This window comes from Pseudophryne corroboree, chromosome 11, assembly GCF_028390025.1.
Source record: "Pseudophryne corroboree isolate aPseCor3 chromosome 11, aPseCor3.hap2, whole genome shotgun sequence".
NCBI classification, from domain to species: Eukaryota; Metazoa; Chordata; class Amphibia; order Anura; family Myobatrachidae; genus Pseudophryne; species Pseudophryne corroboree.
The window spans coordinates 64,516,216-64,542,689 of record NC_086454.1 but is presented as its reverse complement, the minus strand read 5'-3'; the positions used below and the strand labels follow the sequence as shown (position 1 = coordinate 64,542,689).

Sequence of the window (26,474 nt, the reverse complement as noted above, 5' to 3'; positions counted from 1 at the left end):
AAATTATGCAGGAATAAGGTTTAACCTATATTAAGGGCTCTGCTGTAAAAAAAATTGAACTGCATCCCATATCAGTTTAACAAAGCCCAAGAAATGTCATAGACTTTAATTATCTAAACATAAATCATTTTAACCTATACTTGTGAGCTAATCCACCATCATGAGGAAATAAAACATTTGCAAAATAAATTCTAGATAGTTGTATTGACATTGCATGTTCAAATATCAAGACACTTGCTCATGTTTACCATCTTAAAGCAGACTTCTTGATTTGACTTGTTTATTTTGGCCATTTGTGTGTCAGCTTTTGTAGCAGTGTTTGTAAAAATGCCTCTTCCACCTAAAAATCATCGAGACGACGAGGATGAGATTTGAACCCATGCGTGCAGAGGACAATGGATTAGCAGTCCATTGCCTTAACCACTCGGCCACCTCATCTCACTGGTATGCAATCTGTCAAAACTTTCCAACACCACTTGTTATACTTCAAAGTCAATTCTTTATGTTCTTGTAGATTGTGTCATTTTCACAATCACGAGCTTGATAGCAAGTCGACTTTCAACCATCTTTGGCTTTAGGAACATTTATTTAATTTTAACTGATACTTGTGAACAAATTCACCATCATCCACTTCACAAACAAAAATTATTTTTAATACTTCTGGCCAATAACATGACCTTCTCTGTAAAAGTAATGTATTAATTTTCACTAAATGTGTTCTTTGCTTGTCTTTAATGAAGTGACAGACTATGTAACATGAGTTACAGTAATTTGAAATCTCTGCAAATATTACAAACATCACCATTTAGAGTTTGCTGTCACTGTAATGTAAACAAGAAAATTATGCAGGAATAAGGTTTAACCTATATTAAGGGCTTTTCTCTGCTGTACAAATTTTTAACTGCACCCCATATCAGTTTAACAAAGCCCAAGAAATGTCATAGACTTTAATTATCTAAACATAAATTATTTTAACCTATTCTTGTGAGCTAATCCACCATCATGGGGAAATAAAGCATTTGCAAAATAAATTCTAGATAGTAGTATTGACATTGCATGTTCAAATATCAAGACACTTGCTCATGTTTACCATCTTAAAGTAGACTTCTTGATTTGACTTGTTTATTTTGGCCATTTGTGTGTCAGCTTCACTTGCTGGTTTTTGAAGCAGTATTTGTAAAAATGCCTCTTCTACCTAAAGAGCATTGTGACGACGAGGATGGGATTTGAACCCATGCGTGCAGAGCACAATGGATTAGCAGTCCATCGCCTTAACCACTCGGCCACCTCGTCTCACTGGTATGCAATGTGGCAAACTTTCCAACACCACTTGTTATACTTCAAAGTCAATGCTTTATGTTCTTGTAGATTGTGTCATTTTCACAATCACGAGCTTGATAGCAAGTCGACTTTCAACCATCCTTGGCTTTAGGAACATTTATTTAATTTTAACCGAAACTTGTGAACAAATCCACCATCACCCACCTTGCAAACAAAAATGTTTTTTAATACTTCTGGCCAATAACATGACCTTCTCTGTAAAAGTAATGTATTAATTTTCACTAAATGTGTTCTTTGCTTGTCTTTAATGAAGTGACAGACTGTGTTACATGAGTTACAGTAATTTGAAATGTCTGCAAATATTACAAACATCACCATTTAGAGTTTGCTGTCACTGTAATGTAAACAAGAAAATTATGCAGGAATAAGGTTTAACCTATATTAAGGGCTTTTCTCTACTGTAAAAATTTTTTAACTGCACCCCATATCAGTTTAACAAAGCCCAAGAAATGTCATAGACTTTAATTATCTAAACATAAATCATTTTAACCTATACTTGTGAGCTAATCCACCATCATGGGGAATAAAGCATTTGCAAAATAAATTCTAGATAGTAGTATTGACATTGCATGTTCAAATATCAAGAAACTTGCTCATGTTTACCATCTTAAAGTAGACTTCTTGATTTGACTTGTTTATTTTGGCCATTTGTGTGTCAGTAGCAGTATTTGTAAAAATGCCTCTTCTACCTAAAAAGCATTGTGACGACGAGGATGGGATTTGAACCCATGCGTGCTGAGCACAATGGATTAGCAGTCCATCGCCTTAACCACTCGGCCACCTCGTCTCACTGGTATGCAATCTGGCAAACTTTCCAACACCACTTGTTATACTTCAAAGTCAATTCTTTATGTTCTTGTAGATTGTGTCATTTTCACAATCACGAGCTTGATAGCAAGTCGACTTTCAACCATCCTTGTCTTTAGGAACATTTATTTAACTTTAACCGAAACTTGTGAACAAATCCACCATCACCCACCTCACAAACAAAAATGATTTTTAATACTCCTGGCCAATAACATGACCTTCTCTGTAAAAGTAATGTATTAATTTTCACTAAATGTGTTCTATGCTTGTCTTTAATGAAGTGACAGACTATGGTACAAGAGTTACAGTAATTTCAAATCTCTGCAAATATTACAAACATCACCATTTAGAGTTTGCTGTCACTGTAATGTAAACAAGAAAATTATGCAGGAATAAGGTTTAACCTATATTAAGGGCTCTGCTGTAAAAAATGTTTAACTGCATCCCATATCAGTTTAACAAAGCCCAAGAAATGTCATAGACTTTAATTATCTAAACATAAATCATTTTAACCTATACTTGTGAGCTAATCCACCATCATGGGGAATAAAGCATTTGCAAAATAAATTCTAGATAGTAGTATTGACATTGCATGTTCAAATATCAAGAAACTTGCTCATGTTTACCATCTTAAAGTAGACTTCTTGATTTGACTTGTTTATTTTGGCCATTTGTGTGTCAGTAGCAGTATTTGTAAAAATGCCTCTTCTACCTAAAAAGCATAGTGACGACGAGGATGGGATTTGAACCCATGCGTGCTGAGCACAATGGATTAGCAGTCCATCGCCTTAACTACTCAGCCACCTCTTCTCACTGGTATGCAATTTGGCAAACTTTCCAACACCACATGTTATACTTTAAAGTCAACTATTTATGTTCTTGTAGATTGTGTCATTTTCACAATCACGAGCTTGATAGCAAGTCGACTTTCAACCATCCCTGGCTTTAGGAACATTTATTTAATTTTAACCGAAACTTGTGGACAAATCCACCATCACCCACCTCACAAACAAAAATTATTTTTAATACTTCTGGCCAATAGCATGACCTTCTCTGTAAAAGTAATGTATTAATTTTCACTAAATATGTTCTATGCTTGTCTTTAATGAAGTGACAGACTATGTTACATGAGTTAAAGTAATTTCAAATCTCTGCAAATATTACAAACATCACCATTTAGAGTTTGCTGTCACTGTAATGTAAACAAGAAAATTATGCAGGAATAAGGTTTAACCTATATTAAGGGCTCTGCTGTAAAAAAAATTGAACTGCATCCCATATCAGTTTAACAAAGCCCAAGAAATGTCATAGACTTTAATTATCTAAACATAAATCATTTTAACCTATACTTGTGAGCTAATCCACCATCATGAGGAAATAAAACATTTGCAAAATAAATTCTAGATAGTTGTATTGACATTGCATGTTCAAATATCAAGACACTTGCTCATGTTTACCATCTTAAAGTAGACTTCTTGATTTGACTTGTTTATTTTGGCCATTTGTGTGTCAGCTTTTGTAGCAGTGTTTGTAAAAATGCCTCTTCCACCTAAAAATCATCGAGACGACGAGGATGAGATTTGAACCCATGCGTGCAGAGGACAATTGCCTTAACCACTCGGCCACCTCATCTCACTGGTATGCAATCTGTCAAAACTTTCCAACACCACTTGTTATACTTCAAAGTCAATTCTTTATGTTCTTGTAGATTGTGTCATTTTCACAATCACGAGCTTGATAGCAAGTCGACTTTCAACCATCTTTGGCTTTAGGAACATTTATTTAATTTTAACTGATACTTGTGAACAAATTCACCATCATCCACTTCACAAACAAAAATTATTTTTAATACTTCTGGCCAATAACATGACCTTCTCTGTAAAAGTAATGTATTAATTTTCACTAAATGTGTTCTTTGCTTGTCTTTAATGAAGTGACAGACTATGTAACATGAGTTACAGTAATTTGAAATCTCTGCAAATATTACAAACATCACCATTTAGAGTTTGCTGTCACTGTAATGTAAACAAGAAAATTATGCAGGAATAAGGTTTAACCTATATTAAGGGCTTTTCTCTGCTGTACAAATTTTTAACTGCACCCCATATCAGTTTAACAAAGCCCAAGAAATGTCATAGACTTTAATTATCTAAACATAAATTATTTTAACCTATTCTTGTGAGCTAATCCACCATCATGGGGAAATAAAGCATTTGCAAAATAAATTCTAGATAGTAGTATTGACATTGCATGTTCAAATATCAAGACACTTGCTCATGTTTACCATCTTAAAGTAGACTTCTTGATTTGACTTGTTTATTTTGGCCATTTGTGTGTCAGCTTCACTTGCTGGTTTTTGAAGCAGTATTTGTAAAAATGCCTCTTCTACCTAAAGAGCATTGTGACGACGAGGATGGGATTTGAACCCATGCGTGCAGAGCACAATGGATTAGCAGTCCATCGCCTTAACCACTCGGCCACCTCGTCTCACTGGTATGCAATGTGGCAAACTTTCCAACACCACTTGTTATACTTCAAAGTCAATGCTTTATGTTCTTGTAGATTGTGTCATTTTCACAATCACGAGCTTGATAGCAAGTCGACTTTCAACCATCCTTGGCTTTAGGAACATTTATTTAATTTTAACCGAAACTTGTGAACAAATCCACCATCACCCACCTTGCAAACAAAAATGATTTTTAATACTTCTGGCCAATAACATGACCTTCTCTGTAAAAGTAATGTATTAATTTTCACTAAATGTGTTCTTTGCTTGTCTTTAATGAAGTGACAGACTGTGTTACATGAGTTACAGTAATTTGAAATGTCTGCAAATATTACAAACATCACCATTTAGAGTTTGCTGTCACTGTAATGTAAACAAGAAAATTATGCAGGAATAAGGTTTAACCTATATTAAGGGCTTTTCTCTACTGTAAAAATTTTTTAACTGCACCCCATATCAGTTTAACAAAGCCCAAGAAATGTCATAGACTTTAATTATCTAAACATAAATCATTTTAACCTATACTTGTGAGCTAATCCACCATCATGGGGAATAAAGCATTTGCAAAATAAATTCTAGATAGTAGTATTGACATTGCATGTTCAAATATCAAGAAACTTGCTCATGTTTACCATCTTAAAGTAGACTTCTTGATTTGACTTGTTTATTTTGGCCATTTGTGTGTCAGTAGCAGTATTTGTAAAAATGCCTCTTCTACCTAAAAAGCATTGTGACGACGAGGATGGGATTTGAACCCATGCGTGCTGAGCACAATGGATTAGCAGTCCATCGCCTTAACCACTCGGCCACCTCGTCTCACTGGTATGCAATCTGGCAAACTTTCCAACACCACTTGTTATACTTCAAAGTCAATTCTTTATGTTCTTGTAGATTGTGTCATTTTCACAATCACGAGCTTGATAGCAAGTCGACTTTCAACCATCCTTGTCTTTAGGAACATTTATTTAACTTTAACCGAAACTTGTGAACAAATCCACCATCACCCACCTCACAAACAAAAATGATTTTTAATACTCCTGGCCAATAACATGACCTTCTCTGTAAAAGTAATGTATTAATTTTCACTAAATGTGTTCTATGCTTGTCTTTAATGAAGTGACAGACTATGGTACAAGAGTTACAGTAATTTCAAATCTCTGCAAATATTACAAACATCACCATTTAGAGTTTGCTGTCACTGTAATGTAAACAAGAAAATTATGCAGGAATAAGGTTTAACCTATATTAAGGGCTCTGCTGTAAAAAATGTTTAACTGCATCCCATATCAGTTTAACAAAGCCCAAGAAATGTCATAGACTTTAATTATCTAAACATAAATCATTTTAACCTATACTTGTGAGCTAATCCACCATCATGGGGAATAAAGCATTTGCAAAATAAATTCTAGATAGTAGTATTGACATTGCATGTTCAAATATCAAGAAACTTGCTCATGTTTACCATCTTAAAGTAGACTTCTTGATTTGACTTGTTTATTTTGGCCATTTGTGTGTCAGTAGCAGTATTTGTAAAAATGCCTCTTCTACCTAAAAAGCATAGTGACGACGAGGATGGGATTTGAACCCATGCGTGCTGAGCACAATGGATTAGCAGTCCATCGCCTTAACTACTCAGCCACCTCTTCTCACTGGTATGCAATTTGGCAAACTTTCCAACACCACATGTTATACTTTAAAGTCAACTATTTATGTTCTTGTAGATTGTGTCATTTTCACAATCACGAGCTTGATAGCAAGTCGACTTTCAACCATCCCTGGCTTTAGGAACATTTATTTAATTTTAACCGAAACTTGTGGACAAATCCACCATCACCCACCTCACAAACAAAAATTATTTTTAATACTTCTGGCCAATAGCATGACCTTCTCTGTAAAAGTAATGTATTAATTTTCACTAAATATGTTCTATGCTTGTCTTTAATGAAGTGACAGACTATGTTACATGAGTTAAAGTAATTTCAAATCTCTGCAAATATTACAAACATCACCATTTAGAGTTTGCTGTCACTGTAATGTAAACAAGAAAATTATGCAGGAATAAGGTTTAACCTATATTAAGGGCTCTGCTGTAAAAAAAATTGAACTGCATCCCATATCAGTTTAACAAAGCCCAAGAAATGTCATAGACTTTAATTATCTAAACATAAATCATTTTAACCTATACTTGTGAGCTAATCCACCATCATGAGGAAATAAAACATTTGCAAAATAAATTCTAGATAGTTGTATTGACATTGCATGTTCAAATATCAAGACACTTGCTCATGTTTACCATCTTAAAGTAGACTTCTTGATTTGACTTGTTTATTTTGGCCATTTGTGTGTCAGCTTTTGTAGCAGTGTTTGTAAAAATGCCTCTTCCACCTAAAAATCATCGAGACGACGAGGATGAGATTTGAACCCATGCGTGCAGAGGACAATGGATTAGCAGTCCATTGCCTTAACCACTCGGCCACCTCATCTCACTGGTATGCAATCTGTCAAAACTTTCCAACACCACTTGTTATACTTCAAAGTCAATTCTTTATGTTCTTGTAGATTGTGTCATTTTCACAATCACGAGCTTGATAGCAAGTCGACTTTCAACCATCTTTGGCTTTAGGAACATTTATTTAATTTTAACTGATACTTGTGAACAAATTCACCATCATCCACTTCACAAACAAAAATTATTTTTAATACTTCTGGCCAATAACATGACCTTCTCTGTAAAAGTAATGTATTAATTTTCACTAAATGTGTTCTTTGCTTGTCTTTAATGAAGTGACAGACTATGTAACATGAGTTACAGTAATTTGAAATCTCTGCAAATATTACAAACATCACCATTTAGAGTTTGCTGTCACTGTAATGTAAACAAGAAAATTATGCAGGAATAAGGTTTAACCTATATTAAGGGCTCTGCTGTAAATTTTTTTTTAACTGCATCCCATATCAGTTTAACAAAGCCCAAGAAATGTCATAGACTTTAATTATCTAAAAATAAATCATTTTAACCTATACTTGTGAGCTAATCCACCATCATGGGGAAATAAAGCATTTGCAAAATAAATTCTAGATAGTAGTATTGACATTGCATGTTCAAATATCAAGACACTTGCTCATGTTTACCATCTTAAAGTAGACTTCTTGATTTGACTTGTTTATTTTGGCCATTTGTGTGTCAGCTTCACTTGCTGGTTTATGAAGCAGTATTTGTAAAAATGCCTCTTCTACCTAAAGAGCATTGTGACGACGAGGATGGGATTTGAACCCATGCGTGCAGAGCACAATGGATTAGCAGTCCATCGCCTTAACCACTCAGCCACCTCGTCTCACTGGTATGCAATGTGGCAAACTTTCCAACACCACTTGTTATACTTCAAAGTCAATTCTTTATGTTCTTGTAGATTGTGTCATTTTCACAATCACGAGCTTGATAGCAAGTCGACTTTCAACCATCCTTGGCTTTAGGAACATTTATTTAATTTTAACCGAAACTTGTGAACAAATCCACCATCACCCACCTTACAAACAAAAATGATTTTTAATACTTCTGGCCAATAACATGACCTTCTCTGTAAAAGTAATGTATTAATTTTCACTAAATGTGTTCTTTGCTTGTCTTTAATGAAGTGACAGACTATGTTACATGAGTTACAGTAATTTGAAATCTCTGCAAATATTACAAACATCACCATTTAGAGTTTGCTGTCACTGTAATGTAAACAAGAAAATTATGCAGGAATAAGGTTTAACCTATATTAAGGGCTTTTCTCTACTGTAAAAAATTTTTAACTGCACCCCATATCAGTTTAACAAAGCCCAAGAAATGTCATAGACTTTAATTATCTAAACATAAATCATTTTAACCTATACTTGTGAGCTAATCCACCATCATGGGGAATAAAGCATTTGCAAAATAAATTCTAGATAGTAGTATTGACATTGCATGTTCAAATATCAAGAAACTTGCTCATGTTTACCATCTTTAAGTAGACTTCTTGATTTGACTTGTTTATTTTGGCCATTTGTGTGTCAGTAGCAGTATTTGTAAAAATGCCTCTTCTACCTAAAAAGCATTGTGACGACGAGGATGGGATTTGAACCCATGCATGCTGAGCACAATGGATTAGCAGTCCATCGCCTTAACCACTCGGCCACCTCATCTCACTGGTATGCAATCTGGCAAACTTTCCAACACCACTTGTTATACTTCAAAGTCAATTCTTTATGTTCTTGTAGATTGTGTCATTTTCACAATCACGAGCTTGATAGCAAGTCGACTTTCAACCATCCTTGGCTTTAGGAACATTTATTTAATTTTAACCGAAACTTGTGAACAAATCCACCATCACCCACCTTACAAACAAAAATGATTTTTAATACTTCTGGCCAATAACATGACCTTCTCTGTAAAAGTAATGTATTAATTTTCACTAAATGTGTTCTATGCTTGTCTTTAATGAAGTGACAGACTATGTTACATGAGTTACAGTAATTTCAAATCTCTGCAAATATTACAAACATCACCATTTAGAGTTTGCTGTCACTGTAATGTAAACAAGAAAATTATGCAGGAATAAGGTTTAACCTATATTAAGGGCTCTGCTCTAATTTTTTTTTAACTGCATCCCATATCAGTTTAACAAAGCCCAAGAAATGTCATAGACTTTAATTATCTAAAAATAAATCATTTTAACCTATACTTGTGAGCTAATCCACCATCATGGGGAAATAAAACATTTGCAAAATAAATTCTAGATAGTTGTATTGACATTGCATGTTCAAATATCAAGACACTTGCTCATGTTTACCATCTTAAAGTAGACTTCTTGATTTGACTTGTTTATTTTGGCCATTTGTGTGTCAGCTTTTGTAGCAGTGTTTGTAAAAATGCCTCTTCTACCTAAAAAGCATTGTGACGACGTTGCGTGCAGAGGACAATGGATTAGCAGTCCATCGCCTTAACCACTCGGCCACCTCGTCTCACTGGTATGCAATCTGGCAAACTTTCCAACACCACTTGTTATACTTCAAAGTCAATTCTTTATGTTCTTGTAGATTGTGTCATTTTCACAATCACGAGCTTGATAGCAAGTCGACTTTCAACCATCCTTGGCTTTAGGAACATTTATTTAATTTTAACTGATACTTGTGAACAAATTCACCATCATCCACCTCACAAACAAAAATGATTTTTAATACTTCTGGCCAATAACATGACCTTCTCTGTAAAAGTAATGTATTAATTTTCACTAAATGTGTAATTTGCTTGTGTTTAATGAAGTGACAGACTATGTTACATGAGTTACAGTAATTTGAAATCTCTGCAAATATTACAAACATCACCATTTAGAGTTTGCTGTCACTGTAATGTAAACAAGAAAATTATGTAGGAATAAGGTTTAACCTATATTAAGGGCTTTTCTCTGGAATTATTTGTCTTTCTTTTTAAGGTTTAACCTATATTAAGGGCTCTGCTGTAAAAAATCTTTAACTGCATCCCATATCAGTTTAACAAAGCCCAAGAAATGTCATAGACTTTAATTATCTAAACATAAATCATTTTAACCTATACTTGTGAGGTAATCCACCATCATGGGGAATAAAGCATTTGCAAAATAAATTCTAGATAGTAGTATTGACATTGCATGTTCAAATATCAAGAAACTTGCTCATGTTTACCATCTTAAAGTAGACTTCTTGATTTGACTTGTTTATTTTGGCCATTTGTGTGTCAGTAGCAGTATTTGTAAAAATGCATCTTCTACCTAAAAAGCATTGTGACGACGAGGATGGGATTTGAACCCTTGCGTGCTGAGCACAATGGATTAGCAGTCCATCGCCTTAACCACTCGGCCACCTCGTCTCACTGGTATGCAATCTGGCAAACTTTCCAACACCACTTGTTATACTTCAAAGTCAATTCTTTATGTTCTTGTAGATTGTGTCATTTTCACAATCACGAGCTTGATAGCAAGTCGACTTTCAACCATCCTTGGCTTTATGATTATTTATTTAATTTTAACCGAAACTTGTGAACAAATTTTTTAACTGCACCCCATATCAGTTTAACAAAGCCCAAGAAATGTCATAGACTTTAATTATCTAAACATAAATTATTTTAACCTATACTTGTGAGCTAATCCACCATCATGGGGAAATAAAGCATTTGCAAAATAAATTCTAGATAGTAGTATTGACTTTGCATGTTCAAATAACAAGACACTTGCTCATATTTACCATCTTAAAGTAGACTTCTTGATTTGACTTGTTTATTTTGGCCATTTTTGTGTCAGCTTCACTTGCTGGTTTATGAAGCAGTATTTGTAAAAATGCCTCTTCTACCTGAAGAGCATTGTGACGACGAGGATGGGATTTGAACCCATGCGTGCAGAGCACAATGGATTAGCAGTCCATAACCTTAACCACTCGGCCACCTCGTCTCACTGGTATGCAATCTGGCAAACTTTCCAACACCACTTGTTATACTTCAAAGTCAATTCTTTATGTTCTTGTAGATTGTGTCATTTTCACAATCACGAGCTTGATAGCAAGTCGACTTTCAACCATCCTTGGCTTTAGGAACATTTATTTAATTTTAACTGATACTTGTGAACAAATTCACCATCATCCACCTCACAAACAAAAATGATTTTTAATACTTCTGGCCAATAACATGAACTTCTCTGTAAAAGTAATGTATTAATTTTCACTAAATGTGTACTTTGCTTGTGTTTAATGAAGTGACAGACTATGTTACATGAGTTACAGTAATTTGAAATCTCTGCAAATATTACAAACATCACCATTTAGAGTTTGCTGTCACTGTAATGTAAACAAGAAAATTATGCAGGAATAAGGTTTAACCTATATTGAGGGCTCTGCTGTAATTTTTTTTTAACTGCATCCCACACACATATGCTCACAGCTGGACACTAACGATAGATATCAGCTCTGTTCTTTTGCACAGGACTTTTTTTTTCTCTCAGGACCGTATTTCACATCTTGAACTTTTAAATCTGGATTCACAAGTGTTTTTTCCAAACCTAATCGCTGCAGCATGGGGGATTTTTTAATCAATTGATATATTTATATATTTTTTGTGCATGTGTTTATTTTATTGTATATAAATAAATTTGTTATTTACACAGTTATATGCGCTCTCTGATAGTATATTATATTATCAATTCTTGTTGCTGCATTTGTGGACAGATCAGTACTGTCCAATTGAGAGCTGCTATTTCTTAACATATACGACCATAATTATATATTTTTAGGAGTTTTAAGACGCGCTGGAATTATTTGTCTTTCTTTTTAAGGTTTAACCTATATTAAGGGCTCTGCTGTAAAAAATCTTTAACTGCATCCCATATCAGTTTAACAAAGCCCAAGAAATGTCATAGACTTTAATTATCTAAACATAAATCATTTTAACCTATACTTGTGAGGTAATCCACCATCATGGGGAATAAAGCATTTGCAAAATAAATTCTAGATAGTAGTATTGACATTGCATGTTCAAATATCAAGAAACTTGCTCATGTTTACCATCTTAAAGTAGACTTCTTGATTTGACTTGTTTATTTTGGCCATTTGTGTGTCAGTAGCAGTATTTGTAAAAATGCATCTTCTACCTAAAAAGCATTGTGACGACGAGGATGGGATTTGAACCCTTGCGTGCTGAGCACAATGGATTAGCAGTCCATCGCCTTAACCACTCGGCCACCTCGTCTCACTGGTATGCAATCTGGCAAACTTTCCAACACCACTTGTTATACTTCAAAGTCAATTCTTTATGTTCTTGTAGATTGTGTCATTTTCACAATCACGAGCTTGATAGCAAGTCGACTTTCAACCATCCTTGGCTTTATGATTATTTATTTAATTTTAACCGAAACTTGTGAACAAATCCACCATCACCCACCTTACAAACAAAAATGATTTTTAATACTTCTGGCCAATAACATGACCTTCTCTGTAAAAGTAATGTATTAATTTTCACTAAATGTGTTCTATGCTTGTCTTTAATGAAGTGACAGACTATGTTACACGAGTTACAGTAATTTCAAATCTCTGCAAATATTACAAACATCACCATTTAGAGTTTGCTGTCACTGTAATGTGAACAAGAAAAATATGCAGGAATAAGGTTTAACCTATATTAAGGGCTCTGCTGTAAATTTTTTTTAACTGCATCCCATATCAGTTTAACAAAGCCCAAGAAATGTCATAGACTTTAATTATCTAAACATAAATCATTTTAACCTATACTTGTGAGCTAATCCACCATCATGGGGAAATAAAACATTTGCAAAATAAATTCTAGATAGTTGTATTGACATTGCATGTTCAAATATCAAGAAACTTGCTCATGTTTACCATCTTAAAGTAGACTTCTTGATTTGACTTGTTTATTTTGGCCATTTGTGTGTCAGCTTTTGTAGCAGTGTTTGTAAAAATGCCTCTTCTACCTAAAAAGCATTGTGACGACGTTGCGTGCAGAGGACAATGGATTAGCAGTCCATCGCCTTAACCACTCGGCCACCTCATCTCACTGGTATGCAATCTGGCAAACTTTCCAACACCACTTGTTATACTTCAAAGTCAATTCTTTATGTTCTTGTAGATTGTGTCATTTTCACAATCACGAGCTTGATAGCAAGTCGACTTTCAACCATCCTTGGCTTTAGGAACATTTATTTAATTTTAACTGATACTTGTGAACAAATTCACCATCATCCACCTCACAAACAAAAATGATTTTTAATACTTCTGGCCAATAACATGACCTTCTCTGTAAAAGTAATGTATTAATTTTCACTAAATGTGTACTTTGCTTGTGTTTAATGAAGTGACAGACTATGTTACATGAGTTACAGTAATTTGAAATCTCTGCAAATATTACAAACATCACCATTTAGAGTTTGCTGTCACTGTAATGTAAACAAGAAAATTATGCAGGAATAAGGTTTAGCCTATACTAAGGGCTTTTCTCTGCTGTAAAAATTTTTAACTGCACCCCATATCAGTTTAACAAAGCCCAAGAAATGTCATAGACTTTAATTATCTAAACATAAATTATTTTAACCTATACTTGTGAGCTAATCCACCATCATGGGGAAATAAAGCATTTGCAAAATAAATTCTAGATAGTAGTATTGACATTGCATGTTCAAATATCAAGACACTTGCTCATATTTACCATCTTAAAGTAGACTTCTTGATTTGACTTGTTTATTTTGCCCATTTTTGTGTCAGCTTCACTTGCTGGTTTATGAAGCAGTATTTGTAAAAATGCCTCTTCTACCTAAAGAGCATTGTGACGACGAGGATGGGATTTGAACCCATGCGTGCAGAGCACAATGGATTAGCAGTCCATAACCTTAACCCCTCAACCACCTCGTCTCACCGATATGCCATTTGGCATACTTATCAACACCACTTGTTATACTTCAAAGTCAATTCTTTATGTTCTTGTAGATTGTGTCATTTTCACAATCACGAGCCTGATAGCAAGTCGACTTTCAACCATCCTCGGCTTTAGGAACATATATTTAATTTTAACCGAAACTTGTGAACAAATCCACCATCACCCACCTCACAAACAAAAATGATTTTTAATACTTCTGGCCAATAACATGAACTTCTCTGTAAAAGTAATGTATTCATTTTCACTAAATGTGTTCTATGCTTGTCTTTAATGAAGTGACAGACTATGTTACATGAGTTACAGTAATTTCAAATCTCTGCAAATATTACAAACATCACCATTTAGAGTTTGCTGTCACTGTAATGTAAACAAGAAAATTATGCAGGAATAAGGTTTAACCTATATTAAGGGCTCTGCTGTAAAAAATGTTTAACTGCATCCCATATCAGTTTAACAAAGCCCAAGAAATGTCATAGACTTTAATTATCTAAACATAAATCATTTTAACCTATACTTGTGAGCTAATCCACCATCATGGGGAATAAAGCATTTGAAAAATAAATTCTAGATAGTAGTATTGACATTGCATGTTCAAATATCAAGAAACTTGCTCCTGTTTACCATCTTAAAGTAGACTTCTTGATTTGACTTGTTTATTTTGGCCATTTGTGTGTCAGTAGCAGTATTTGTAAAAATGCCTCTTCTACCTAAAAAGCATTGTGACGACGAGGATGGGATTTGAACCCATGCGTGCTGAGCACAATGTATTAGCAGTCCATCGCCTTAACCACTCGGCCACCTCGTCTCACTGGTATGTAATATGGCAAACTTTCCAACACCACTTGTTATACTTCAAAGTCAATTCTTTATGTTCTTGTAGATTGTGTCATTTTCACAATCACGAGCTTGATAGCAAGCCGACTTTCAACCATCCTTAGCTTTAGGAACATTTATTTAATTTTAACCGAAACTTGTGAACAAATCCACCATCACCCACCTCACAAACAAAAATGATTTTTAATACTTCTGGCCAATATCATGACCTTCTCTGTAAAAGTAATGTATTAATTTTCACTAAATGTGTTCTATGCTTGTCTTTAATGAAGTGACAGACTATGTTACATGAGTTACAGTAATTTGAAATCTCTGCAAATATTACAAACATCACCATTTAGAGTTTGCTGTCACTGTAATGTAAACAAGAAAATTATGCAGGAATAAGGTTTAACCTATATTAAGGGCTCTGCTGTAAACATTTTTTAACTGCATCCCATATCAGTTTAACAAAGCCCAAGAAATGTCATAGACTTTAATTATCTAAACATAAAACATTTTAACCTATACTTGTGAGCTAATCCACCATCATGGGGAAAAAAAACATTTGCAAAATAAATTCTAGATAGTTGTATTGACATTGCATGTTCAAATATCAAGACACTTGCTCATGTTTACCATCTTAAAGTAGACTTCTTGATTTGACTTGTTTATTTTGGCCATTTGTGTGTCAGCTTTTGTAGCAGTGTTTGTAAAAATGCCTCTTCTACCTAAAAAGCATTGTGACGACGATGCGTGCAGAGGACAATGGATTAGCAGTCCATCGCCTTAACCACTCGGCCACCTCGTCTCACTGGTATGCAATCTGGCAAACTTTCCAACACCACTTGTTATACTTCAAAGTCAATTCTTTATGTTCTTGTAGATTGTGTCATTTTCACAATCACGAGCTTGATAGAAAGTCGACTTTCAACCATCCTTGGCTTTAGGAACATTTATTTAATTTTAACTGATACTTGTGAACAAATTCACCATCATCCACCTCACAAACAAAAATGATTTTTAATACTTCTGGCCAATAACATGACCTTCTCTGTAAAAGTAATGTATTAATTTTCACTAAATGTGTACTTTGCTTGTGTTTAATGAAGTGACAGACTATGTTACATGAGTTACAGTAATTTGAAATCTCTGCAAATATTACAAACATCACCATTTAGAGTTTGCTGTCACTGTAATGTAAACAAGAAAATTATGCAGGAATAAGGTTTAACCTATATTAAGGGCTTTTCTCTGCTGTAAAAATTTTTAACTGCACCCCATATCAGTTTAACAAAGCCCAAGAAATGTCATAGACTTTAATTATCTAAACATAAATTATTTTAACCTATACTTGTGAGCTAATCCACCATCATGGGGAAATAAAGCATTTGCAAAATAAATTCTAGATAGTAGTATTGACATTGCATGTTCAAATATCAAGACACTTGCTCATATTTACCATCTTAAAGTAGACTTCTTGATTTTGGCCATTTTTGTGTCAGCTTCACTTGCTGGTTTATGAAGCAGTATTTGTAAAAATGCCTCTTCTACCTAAAGAGCATTGTGACGACGAGGATGGGATTTGAACCCATGCATGCAGAGCACAATGGATTAGCAGTCCATCGCCTTAACCACTCGGCCACCTCGTCTCACCCCTATGCAATCTGGCAAACTTTCCAACACCACTTTTTATACTTCATAGTCAATTCTTTATGTTCTTGTAGATTGTGTCATTTTCACAATCACGAGCTTGATAGCAAGTCGACTTTCAACCATCCTTGGCTTTAGGAACATTTATTTAATTTTAACCGAAACTTGTGAACAAATCCACCATCACCCACCTCACAAACAAAAATGATTTTTAATACTTCTGGCCAATAACATGACCTTCTCTGTAAAAGTAATGTATTAATTTTCACTTAATGTGTTCTATGCTTGTCTTCAATGAAGTGACAGACTATGTTACATGAGTTACAGTAATTTGAAGTCTCTGCAAATATTGCAAACATCACCATTTAGAGTTTGCTGTCACTGTAATGTAAACAAGAAATTTATGCAGGAATAAGGTTTAACCTATATTAAGGGCTTTTCTCTGCTGTAAAATTTTTTAACTGCACCCCATATCAGTTTAACAAAGCCCAAGAAATGTCATAGACTTTAATTATCTAAACATAAATTATTTTAACCTATACTTGTGAGCTAATCCACCATCATGGGGAAATAAAGCATTTGCAAAATAAATTTCTTGATAGTAGTACTGACATTGCATTTTCAAATATCAAGACACTTGCTCATGTTTACCATCTTAAAGTAGACTTCTTGATTTGACTTGTTTATTTTGGCCATTTTTGTGTCAGCTTCACTTGTTGGTTTATGAAGCAGTATTTGTTAAAATTCCTCTACTACCAAAAGAGCATTGTGACGACGAGGATGGGATTTGAACCCACGCATGCAGAGCACAATGGACTAGCAGTCCATCGCCTTAACCACTCGGCCACCTCGTCTCACTGATACGCAATCTAGCAAACTTTCCAACACCACTTGTTATACTTCAAAGTCAATTCTTTATGTTCTTGTAGATTGTGTCATTTTCACAATCACGAGCTTGATAGTAAGTCGACTTTCAACCATCCTTGGCTTTAGGACCATTTATTTAATTTTAACCGATACTTGTGAACAAATCCACCATCATCCACCTCACAAACAAAAATGATTTTTAATACTTCTGGCCAATAACATGAACTTCTCTGTAAAAGTAATGTATTATGTTTCACTAAATGTGTTCTATGCTTGTCTTCAATGAAGTGACAGACTATGTTACATGAGTTACAGTAATTTCAAATCTCTGCAAATATTACAAACATCACCATTTAGAGTTTGCTGTCACTGTAATGTAAACAAGAAAATTATGCAGGAATAATGTTTAACCTATATTAAGGGCTCTGCTGTAAAAATTTTTTAACTGCATCCCATATCAGTTTAACAAAGCCCAAGAAATGTCATAGACTATAATTATCTAAACATAAATCATTTTGACCTATACTTGTGAGCTAATCCACCATCATGAGGAAATAAAACATTTGCAAAATAAATTCTAGATAGTTGTATTGACATTGCATGTTCAAATATCAAGACACTTGCTCATGTTTACCATCTTAAAGTAGACTTCTTGATTTGACTTGTTTATTTTGGCCATTTGTGTGTCAGCTTTTGTAGCAGTGTTTGTAAAAATGCCTCTTCTACCTAAAAAGCATCGTGACGACAAGGATGAACTTTTGAACCCATGCGTGCAGAGGACAATGGATTAGCAGTCCATCGCCTTAACCACTCAGCCACCTCATCTCACTGGTATGCAATCTGGCAAACATTCCAACACCACTAGTTATACTTCAAAGTCAATTCTTTATGTTCTTGTAGATTGTGTCATTTTCACAATCACGAGCTTGATAGCAAGTCGACTTTCAACCATCCTTGGCTTTAGGAACATTTATTTAATTTTAACCGAAACTTGTGAACAAATCCACCATCACCCACCTCACAAACAAAAATGATTTTTAATACTTCTGGCCAATAACATGACCTTCTCTGTAAAAGTAATGTATTAATTTTCACTAAATGTGTTCTATGCTTGTCTTTAATGAAGTGACAGACTATGGTACAAGAGTTACAGTAATTTCAAATCTCTGCAAATATTACAAACATCACCATTTAGAGTTTGCTGTCACTGTAATGTAAACAAGAAAATTATGCAGGAATAAGGTTTAACCTATATTAAGGGCTCTGCTGTAAATTTTTTTTAACTGCATCCCATATCAGTTTAACAAAGCCCAAGAAATGTCATAGACTTTAATTATCTAAACATAAATCATTTTAACCTATACTTGTGAGCTAATCCACCATCATGGGGAATAAAGCATTTGCAAAATAAATTCTAGATAGTAGTATTGACATTGCATGTTCAAATATCAAGAAACTTGCTCATGTTTACCATCTTAAAGTAGACTTCTTGATTTGACTTGTTTATTTTGGCCATTTGTGTGTCAGCTTTTGTAGCAGTGTTTGTAAAAATGCCTCTTCTACCTAAAAAGCATTGTGACGATGATGCGTGCAGAGGACAATGGATTAGCAGTCCATCGCCTTAACCACTCGGCCACCTCGTCTCACTGGTATGCAATCTGGCAAACTTTCCAACACCACTTGTTATACTTCAAAGTCAATTCTTTATGTTCTTGTAGATTGTGTCTTTTTCACAATTACTAGCTTGATAGCAAGTCGACTTTCAACCATCCTTGGCTTTAGGAACATTTATTTAATTTTAACTGATACTTGTGAACAAATTCACCATCATCCACCTCACAAACAAAAATTATTTTTAATACTTCTGGCCAATAACATGACCTTCTCTGTAAAAGTAATGTATTAATTTTCACTAAATGTGTACTTTGCTTGTGTTTAATGAAGTGACAGACTATGTTACACGAGTTACAGTAATTTGAAATCTCTGCAAATATTACAAACATCACCATTTAGAGTTTGCTGTCACTGTAATGTAAACAAGAAAATTATGCAGGAATAAGGTTTAACCTATATTAAGGGCTTTTCTCTGCTGTAAAATTTTGTAACTGCACCCCATATCAGTTTAACAAAGCCCAAGAAATGTCATAGACTTTAATTATCTAAACATAAATTATTTTAAACTATACTTGTGAGCCAATCCACCATCATGGGGAAATAAAGCATTTGCAAAATAAATTCTAGATAGTAGTATTGACATTGCATGTTCAAATATCAAGACACTTGCTCATATTTACCATCTTAAAGTAGACTTCTTGATTTGACTTGTTTATTTTGGCCATTTTTGTGTCAGCTTCACTTGCTGGTTTATGAAGCAGTATTTGTAAAAATGCCTCTTCTACCTAAAGAGCATTGTGACGACAAGGATGGGATTTGAACACATGCGTGCAGAGCACAATGGATTAGCAGTCCATAACCTTAACCCCTCAGCCACCTCGTCTCACTGGTATGCAATCTGGCAAACTTTCCAACACCACTTGTTATACTTCAAAGTCAATTCTTTATGTTCTTGTAGATTGTGTCATTTTCACAATCACGAGCCTGATAGCAAGTCGACTTTCAACCATCCTTGGCTTTAGGAACATATATTTAATTTTAACCGAAACTTGTGAACAAATCCACCATCACCCACCTCACAAACAAAAATGATTTTTAATACTTCTGGCCAATAACATGAACTTCTCTGTAAAAGTAATGTATTAATTTTCACTAAATGTGTTCTATGCTTGTCTTTAATGAAGTGACAGACTATGTTACATGAGTTACAGTAATTTCAAATCTCTGCAAATATTACAAACATCACCATTTAGAGTTTGCTGTCACTGTAATGTAAACAAGAAAATTATGCAGGAATAAGGTTTAACCTATATTAAGGGCTCTGCTGTAAAAAATGTTTAACTGCATCCCATATCAGTTTAACAAACCCCAAGAAATGTCATAGACTTTAATTATCTAAACATAAATCATTTTAACCTATACTTGTGAGCTAATCCACCATCATGGGGAATAAAGCATTTGCAAAATAAATTCTAGATAGTAGTATTGACATTGCATGTTCAAATATCAAGAAACTTGCTCATGTTTACAGTCTTAAAGTAGACTTCTTGATTTGACTTGTTTATTTTGGCCATTTGTGTGTCAGTAGCAGTATTTGTAAAAATGCCTCTTCTACCTAAAAAGCATTATGACGATAAGGATGGGATTTGAACCCATGCGTGCTGAGCACAATGGATTAGCAGTCCATCGCCTTAACCACTCGGCCACCTCATCTCACTGGTATGCAATTTGGCAAACTTTCCAACACCACTTGTTATACTTCAAAGTCAATTCTTTATGTTCTTGTAGATTGTGTCATTTTCACAATCACGAGCTTGATAGCAAGCCGACTTTCAACCATCCTTAGCTTTAGGAACATTTATTTAATTTTAACCGAAACTTGTGAACAAATCCACCATCACCCACCTCACAAACAAAAATGATTTTTAATACTTCTGGCCAATATCATGACCTTCTCTGTAAAAGTAATGTATTAATTTTCACTAAATGTGTTCTATGCTTGTCTTTAATGAAGTGACAGACTATGTTACATGAGTTACAGTAATTTCAAATCTCTGCAAATATTACAAACATCACCATTTAGAGTTTGCTGTCACTGTAATGTAAACAAGAAAATTATGCAGGAATAAGGTTTAACCTATATTAAGGGCTCTGCTGTAAAATTTTTTTAACTGCATCCCATATCAGTTTAACAAAGCCCAAGAAATGTCATAGACTTTAATTATCTAAACATAAATCATTTTAACCTATACTTGTGAGCTAATCCACCATCATGGGGAAATAAAACATTTGCAAAATAAATTCTAGATAGTAGTATTGACATTGCATGTTCAAATATCAAGACACTTGCTCATGTTTACCATCTTCAAGTAGACTTCTTGATTTGACTTGTTTATTTTGGCCATTTGTGTGTCAGCTTTTGTAGCAGTGTTTGTAAAAATGCCTCTTCTACCTAAAAAGCATTGTGACGACGATACGTGCAGAGGACAATGGATTAGCAGTCCATCGCCTTAACCACTCGGCCACCTCGTCTCACTGGTATGCAATCTGGCAAACTTTCCAACACCACTTGTTATACTTCAAAGTCAATTCTTTATGTTCTTGTAGATTGTGTCTTTTTCACAATCACTAGCTTGATAGCAAGTCGACTTTCAACCATACTTGGCTTTAGGAACATTTATTTAATTTTAACTGATACTTGTGAACAAATTCACCATCATCCACCTCACAAACAAAAATGATTTTTAATACTTCTGGCCAATAACATGACCTTCTCTGTAAAAGTAATGTATTAATTTTCACTAAATGTGTACTTTGCTTGTGTTTAATGAAGTGACAGACTATGTTACATGAGTTACAGTAATTTGAAATCTCTGCAAATATTACAAACATCACCATTTAGAGTTTGCTGTCACTGTAATGTAAACAAGAAAATTATGCAGGAATAAGGTTTAACCTATATTAAGGGCTTTTCTCTGCTGTAAAATTTTTTAACTGCACCCCATATCAGTTTAACAAAGCCCAAGAAATGTCATAGACTTTAATTATCTAAACATAAATTATTTTAACCTATACTTGTGAGCTAATCCACCATCATGGGGAAATAAAACATTTGCAAAATAAATTCTAGATAGTTGTATTGACATTGCATGTTCAAATATCAAGACACTTGCTCATGTTTACCATCTTAAAGTAGACTTCTTGATTTGACTTGTTTATTTTGGCCATTTTTGTGTCAGCTTCACTTGCTGGTTCATGAAGCAGTATTTGTAAAAATGCCTCTTCTACCTAAAGAGCATTGTGACGATGAGAATGGGATTTGAACCCATGCGTGCAGAGCACAATTGATTAGCAGTCCATCACCTTAACCACTCGGCCACCTCGTCTCACTGGTATTCGATGTGGCAAACTTTCCAACACCACTTGTTATACTTCAAAGTCAATTCTTTATGTTCTTGTAGATTGTGTCATTTTCACAATCACGAGCTTGATAGCAAGTCGACTTTCAACCATCCTTGGATTTAGGAACATTTATTTAATTTTAACCGAAACTTGTGAACAAATCCACCATCACCCACCTCACAAACAAAAATGATTTTTAATACTTCTGGCCAATAACAGGAACTTCTCTGTAAAAGTAATGTATTAATTTTCACTAAATGTGTTCTATGCTTGTCTTTAATGAAGTGACAGACTATGTTACATGAGTTACAGTAATTTCAAATCTCTGCAAATATTACAAACATCACCATTTAGAGTTTGCTGTCACTGTAATGTAAACAAGAAAATTATGCAAGAATAAGGTTTAACCTATATTAAGGGCTCTGCTGTAAAAAATGTTTAACTGCATCCCATATCAGTTTAACAAAGCCCAAGAAATGTCATAGACTTTAATTATCTAAACAGAAATAATTTTATCCTATACTTGTGAGCTAATCCACCATCATGGGGAATAAAGCATTTGCAAAATAAATTCTAGATAGTAGTATTGACATTGCATGTTCAAATATCAAGAAACTTGCTCATGTTTACAGTCTTAAAGTTGACTTTTTGATTTGACTTGTTTATTTTGGCCATTTGTGTGTCAGTAGCAGTATTTGTAAAAATACCTCTTCTACCTAAAAAGCATTGTGACGACGAGGATGGGATTTGAACCCATGCGTGCTGAGCACAATGGATTAGCAGTCCATCGCCTTAACCACTCGGCCACCTCGTCTCACTGGTATGCAATGTGGCAAACTTTCCAACACCACTTGTTATACTTCAAAGTCAATTCTTTATGTTCTTGTAGATTATGTCATTTTCACAATCACAAGCTTGATAGCAAATCGACTTTCAATCATCCTTGGCTTTAGGAACATTTATTTAATTTTAACCGAAACTTGTGAACAAATCCACCATCACCCACCTCACAAACAAAAATGATTTTTAATACTTCTGGCCAATAACATGACCTTCTCTGTAAAAGTAATGTATTAATTTTCACTAAATGTGTTGTATGCTTGTCTTTAATGAAGTGACAGACTATGTTACATGAGTTACAGTAATTTCAAATCTCTGCAAATATTACAAACATCACCATTTAGAGTTTGCTGTCACTGTAATGTAAACAAGAAAATTATGCAGGAATAGGGTTTAACCTATATTAAGGGCTCTGCTGTAAAAAATGTTTAACTGCATCCCATATCAGTTTAACAAAGCCCAAGAAATGTCATAGACTTTAATTATCTAAACATAAATCATTTTAACCTATACTTGTGAGCTAATCCACCATCATGGGGAATAAAGCATTTGCAAAATAAATTCTAGATAGTAGTATTGACATTGCATGTTCAAATATCAAGAAACTTGCTCATGTTTACCATCTTAAAGTAAACTTCTTGATTTGACTTGTTTATTTTGGCCATTTGTGTGTCAGCTTTTGTAGCAGTGTTTGTAAAAATGCCTCTTCTACCTAAAAAGCATTGTGACGACGAGGATGGGATTTGAACCCATGCATGCAGAGCTCAATGGATTAGCAGTCCATTGCCTTAACCACTCGGCCACCTCGGCTCACTGGTATGCAAAGTGACAAACTTTCCAACCCCACTTGTTATACTTCAAAGTCAATTCTTTATGTTCTTGTAGATTGTGTCATTTTCACAATCACGAGCTTGATAGCAAGTCGACTTTCAACCATCCTTGGCTTTAGGAACATTTATTTAATTTTAACCGAAACTTGTGAACAAATCCACCATCACCCACCTGATTTTTAATACTTCTGGCCAATAACATGACCTTCTCTGTAAAAGTAATGTATTCATTTTCACTAAATGTGTTCTATGCTTGTCTTTAATGAAGTGACAGACTATGGTACATGAGTTACAGTAATTTCAAATCTCTGCAAATATTACAAACATCACCATTTAAGGTTTGCTGTCACTGTAATGTAAACAAGAAAATTATGCAGGAATAAGGTTTAACCTATATAAAGGGCTCTGCTTTAAAATTTTTTTAACTGCATCCCATATCAGTTTAACAAAGCACAAGAAATGTCATAGACTTTAATTATCTAAACATAAATCATTTTAACCTATACTTGTGAGCTAATCCACCATCATGGGGAATAAAGCATTTGCAAAATAAATTCTAGATAGTAGTATTGACATTGCATGTTCAAATATCAAGACACTTGCTCATGTTTACCATCTTAAAGTAGACTTCTTGATTTGACTTGTTCATTTTGGCCATTTTTGTGTCAGCTTCACTTGCTGGTTTACGAAAGCAGTATTTGTAAAAATGCCTCTTCTACCTAAAGAGCATTGTGACGACGTGGATGGGATTTGAACCCATGCGTGCAGAGCACAATGGATTTGCAGTCCATCGCCTTAACCACTCGGCCACCTCACCTCACTGGAAAGCAATTTGGCAAACTTTCCAACACCACTCGTTATACTTCAAAGTCAATTCTTTATGTTCTTGTAGATTGTGTCATTTTCACAATCACGAGCTTGATAGCAAGTCGACTTTCAACCATCCTTGGCTTTAGGAACATTTATTTAATTTTAACCGAAACTTGTGAACAAATCCACCATCACCCACCTCACAAACAAAAATGATTTTTAATACTTCTGGCCAATAACATGACCTTCTCTGTAAAAGTAATGTATTAATTTTCACTAAATGTGTTCTATGCCTGTCTTTAATGAAGTGACAGACTATGGTACATGAGTTACAGTAATTTCAAATCGCTGCAAATATTACAAACATCACCATTTAGAGTTTGCTGTCACTGTAATGTAAACAAGAAAATTATGCAGGAATAAGGTTTAATCTATATTAAGGGCTTTTCTCTGCTGTAAAAATTTTTAACTGCACCCCATATCAGTTTAACAAAGCCCAAGAAATGTCATAGACTTTAATTATCTAAACATAAATTATTTTAACCTATACTTGTGAGCTAATCCACCATCATGGGGAAATAAAGCATTTGCAAAATAAATTTCTTGATAGTAGTACTGACATTGCATTTTCAAATATCAAGACACTTGCTCATGTTTACCATCTTAAAGTAGACTTCTTGATTTGACTTGTTTATTTTGGCCATTTTTGTGTCAGCTTCACTTGTTGGTTTATGAAGCAGTATTTGTAAAAATGCCTCTACTACCTAAAGAGCATTGTGACGACGAGGATGGGATTTGAACCCACGCATGCAGAGCACAATGGACTAGCAGTCCATCGCCTTAACCACTCGGCCACCTCGTCTCACTGGTACGCAATCTGGCAAACTTTCCAACACCACTTGTTATACTTCCAAGTCAATTCTTTATGTTCTTGTAGATTGTGTCATTTTCACAATCACGAGCTTGATAGTAAGTCGACTTTCAACCATCCTTGGCTTTAGGACCATTTATTTAATTTTAACCGATACTTGTGAACAAATCCACCATCATCCACCTCACAAACAAAAATGATTTTTAATACTTCTGGCCAGTAACATGAACTTCTCTGTAAAAGTAATGTATTATTTTTCACTAAATGTGTTCTATGCTTGTCTTTAATGAAGTGACAGACTATGTTACATGAGTTACAGTAATTTCAAATCTCTGCAAATATTACAAACATCACCATTTAGAGTTTGCTGTCACTGTAATGTAAACAAGAAAATTATGCAGGAATAATGTTTAACCTATATTAAGGGCTCTGCTGTAAAAATTTTTTAACTGCATCCCATATCAGTTTAACAAAGCCCAAGAAATGTCATAGACTTTAATTATCTAAACATAAATCATTTTAACCTATACTTGTGAACTAATCCACCAGCATGGGGAAATAAAGCATTTGCAAAATAAATTGTAGATAGTAGTATTGACATTGCATGTTCAAATATCAAGACACTTGCTCATGTTTACCATCTTAAAGTAGACTTCTTGATTTGACTTGTTTATTTTGGCTATT

At 34.3% G+C, this 26,474-nt stretch overlaps 24 non-coding genes across 24 annotated transcripts; all 24 read right to left on the bottom strand.

The window, feature by feature from the left end:
• Positions 1-356: 356 nt before the first annotated feature.
• TRNAS-GCU (transfer RNA serine (anticodon GCU)) lies at positions 357-438 on the bottom strand. The gene has a single exon. It is a non-coding gene; the product is annotated as a tRNA-Ser (tRNA).
• Positions 439-1,211: 773 nt separating this feature from the next.
• TRNAS-GCU (transfer RNA serine (anticodon GCU)) lies at positions 1,212-1,293 on the bottom strand. Its single transcript has one exon. It is a non-coding gene; the product is annotated as a tRNA-Ser (tRNA).
• A 753-nt stretch (positions 1,294-2,046) lies between these two features.
• Positions 2,047-2,128, bottom strand: TRNAS-GCU (transfer RNA serine (anticodon GCU)). Its single transcript has one exon. It is a non-coding gene; the product is annotated as a tRNA-Ser (tRNA).
• Positions 2,129-2,876: 748 nt separating this feature from the next.
• TRNAS-GCU (transfer RNA serine (anticodon GCU)) lies at positions 2,877-2,958 on the bottom strand. Its single transcript has one exon. It is a non-coding gene; the product is annotated as a tRNA-Ser (tRNA).
• A 1,595-nt stretch (positions 2,959-4,553) lies between these two features.
• Positions 4,554-4,635, bottom strand: TRNAS-GCU (transfer RNA serine (anticodon GCU)). The gene has a single exon. It is a non-coding gene; the product is annotated as a tRNA-Ser (tRNA).
• A 753-nt stretch (positions 4,636-5,388) lies between these two features.
• Positions 5,389-5,470, bottom strand: TRNAS-GCU (transfer RNA serine (anticodon GCU)). The gene has a single exon. It is a non-coding gene; the product is annotated as a tRNA-Ser (tRNA).
• A 748-nt stretch (positions 5,471-6,218) lies between these two features.
• On the bottom strand, positions 6,219-6,300 carry TRNAS-GCU (transfer RNA serine (anticodon GCU)). The gene has a single exon. It is a non-coding gene; the product is annotated as a tRNA-Ser (tRNA).
• Positions 6,301-7,055: 755 nt separating this feature from the next.
• Positions 7,056-7,137, bottom strand: TRNAS-GCU (transfer RNA serine (anticodon GCU)). The gene has a single exon. It is a non-coding gene; the product is annotated as a tRNA-Ser (tRNA).
• Positions 7,138-7,907: 770 nt separating this feature from the next.
• TRNAS-GCU (transfer RNA serine (anticodon GCU)) lies at positions 7,908-7,989 on the bottom strand. Its single transcript has one exon. It is a non-coding gene; the product is annotated as a tRNA-Ser (tRNA).
• Positions 7,990-8,742: 753 nt separating this feature from the next.
• Positions 8,743-8,824, bottom strand: TRNAS-GCU (transfer RNA serine (anticodon GCU)). The gene has a single exon. It is a non-coding gene; the product is annotated as a tRNA-Ser (tRNA).
• A 1,620-nt stretch (positions 8,825-10,444) lies between these two features.
• On the bottom strand, positions 10,445-10,526 carry TRNAS-GCU (transfer RNA serine (anticodon GCU)). The gene has a single exon. It is a non-coding gene; the product is annotated as a tRNA-Ser (tRNA).
• A 495-nt stretch (positions 10,527-11,021) lies between these two features.
• TRNAS-GCU (transfer RNA serine (anticodon GCU)) lies at positions 11,022-11,103 on the bottom strand. Its single transcript has one exon. It is a non-coding gene; the product is annotated as a tRNA-Ser (tRNA).
• A 1,207-nt stretch (positions 11,104-12,310) lies between these two features.
• On the bottom strand, positions 12,311-12,392 carry TRNAS-GCU (transfer RNA serine (anticodon GCU)). Its single transcript has one exon. It is a non-coding gene; the product is annotated as a tRNA-Ser (tRNA).
• Positions 12,393-13,983: 1,591 nt separating this feature from the next.
• TRNAS-GCU (transfer RNA serine (anticodon GCU)) lies at positions 13,984-14,065 on the bottom strand. Its single transcript has one exon. It is a non-coding gene; the product is annotated as a tRNA-Ser (tRNA).
• Positions 14,066-14,813: 748 nt separating this feature from the next.
• TRNAS-GCU (transfer RNA serine (anticodon GCU)) lies at positions 14,814-14,895 on the bottom strand. The gene has a single exon. It is a non-coding gene; the product is annotated as a tRNA-Ser (tRNA).
• Positions 14,896-16,473: 1,578 nt separating this feature from the next.
• TRNAS-GCU (transfer RNA serine (anticodon GCU)) lies at positions 16,474-16,555 on the bottom strand. Its single transcript has one exon. It is a non-coding gene; the product is annotated as a tRNA-Ser (tRNA).
• Positions 16,556-17,328: 773 nt separating this feature from the next.
• TRNAS-GCU (transfer RNA serine (anticodon GCU)) lies at positions 17,329-17,410 on the bottom strand. Its single transcript has one exon. It is a non-coding gene; the product is annotated as a tRNA-Ser (tRNA).
• Positions 17,411-19,838: 2,428 nt separating this feature from the next.
• Positions 19,839-19,920, bottom strand: TRNAS-GCU (transfer RNA serine (anticodon GCU)). Its single transcript has one exon. It is a non-coding gene; the product is annotated as a tRNA-Ser (tRNA).
• A 748-nt stretch (positions 19,921-20,668) lies between these two features.
• On the bottom strand, positions 20,669-20,750 carry TRNAS-GCU (transfer RNA serine (anticodon GCU)). The gene has a single exon. It is a non-coding gene; the product is annotated as a tRNA-Ser (tRNA).
• Positions 20,751-22,341: 1,591 nt separating this feature from the next.
• On the bottom strand, positions 22,342-22,423 carry TRNAS-GCU (transfer RNA serine (anticodon GCU)). Its single transcript has one exon. It is a non-coding gene; the product is annotated as a tRNA-Ser (tRNA).
• Positions 22,424-23,171: 748 nt separating this feature from the next.
• Positions 23,172-23,253, bottom strand: TRNAS-GCU (transfer RNA serine (anticodon GCU)). Its single transcript has one exon. It is a non-coding gene; the product is annotated as a tRNA-Ser (tRNA).
• Positions 23,254-24,007: 754 nt separating this feature from the next.
• Positions 24,008-24,089, bottom strand: TRNAS-GCU (transfer RNA serine (anticodon GCU)). The gene has a single exon. It is a non-coding gene; the product is annotated as a tRNA-Ser (tRNA).
• Positions 24,090-24,844: 755 nt separating this feature from the next.
• On the bottom strand, positions 24,845-24,926 carry TRNAC-GCA (transfer RNA cysteine (anticodon GCA)). The gene has a single exon. It is a non-coding gene; the product is annotated as a tRNA-Cys (tRNA).
• Positions 24,927-25,699: 773 nt separating this feature from the next.
• Positions 25,700-25,781, bottom strand: TRNAS-GCU (transfer RNA serine (anticodon GCU)). Its single transcript has one exon. It is a non-coding gene; the product is annotated as a tRNA-Ser (tRNA).
• Positions 25,782-26,474: the final 693 nt, after the last annotated feature.